A 475-nucleotide genomic window follows, 5' to 3' on the forward strand; every position below is an offset into this window, starting at 1 on the left:
AACGACCCCTTCCACCGCCGGCTGCGGCTGGGCGAGCTTATTTATCCTCCCGCTCGAATGAGCGCAGGTTAAATCGCCTCCGAAACATTGCTCGATTAGATTAACCCGAGCGAGTCCAGCCGTAACTCTGCGCGGTGCCTGGTAAAGGGAGGTTAATGCGAGAGCTCTTCGTTCCCCCGTCGCTGGGGAGCGGGCTGAAACTCTCTTTGTAGGTCTGACCGCTTATTTAGAAATAACACCGACGCGCGTACAGGCACTGCTACACCCCGCAAGGTCCCGACAGCACTTTTTAGCCCCGCTAGATCGACCTGGTGAAAAGCGGGTCAGCCTCTGCTCCTCCTCTCCCGCCCCAAATTAACTATAACGGGGCGAGTCAAACCGCGGACAAGTGGCGAGAAAGCTTCTTCACTGCTGCCCTGTCCCGTCCGCTCACCCTTTCCTTTCGAACCCTCCACCCAAGTTTCGTCTGCCGGAG

The sequence above is a fragment of the Aptenodytes forsteri genome, unplaced genomic scaffold (assembly GCF_000699145.1).
Source record: "Aptenodytes forsteri isolate BGI_AS27 unplaced genomic scaffold, ASM69914v1 Scaffold193, whole genome shotgun sequence".
NCBI classification, from domain to species: domain Eukaryota; kingdom Metazoa; phylum Chordata; class Aves; order Sphenisciformes; family Spheniscidae; genus Aptenodytes; species Aptenodytes forsteri.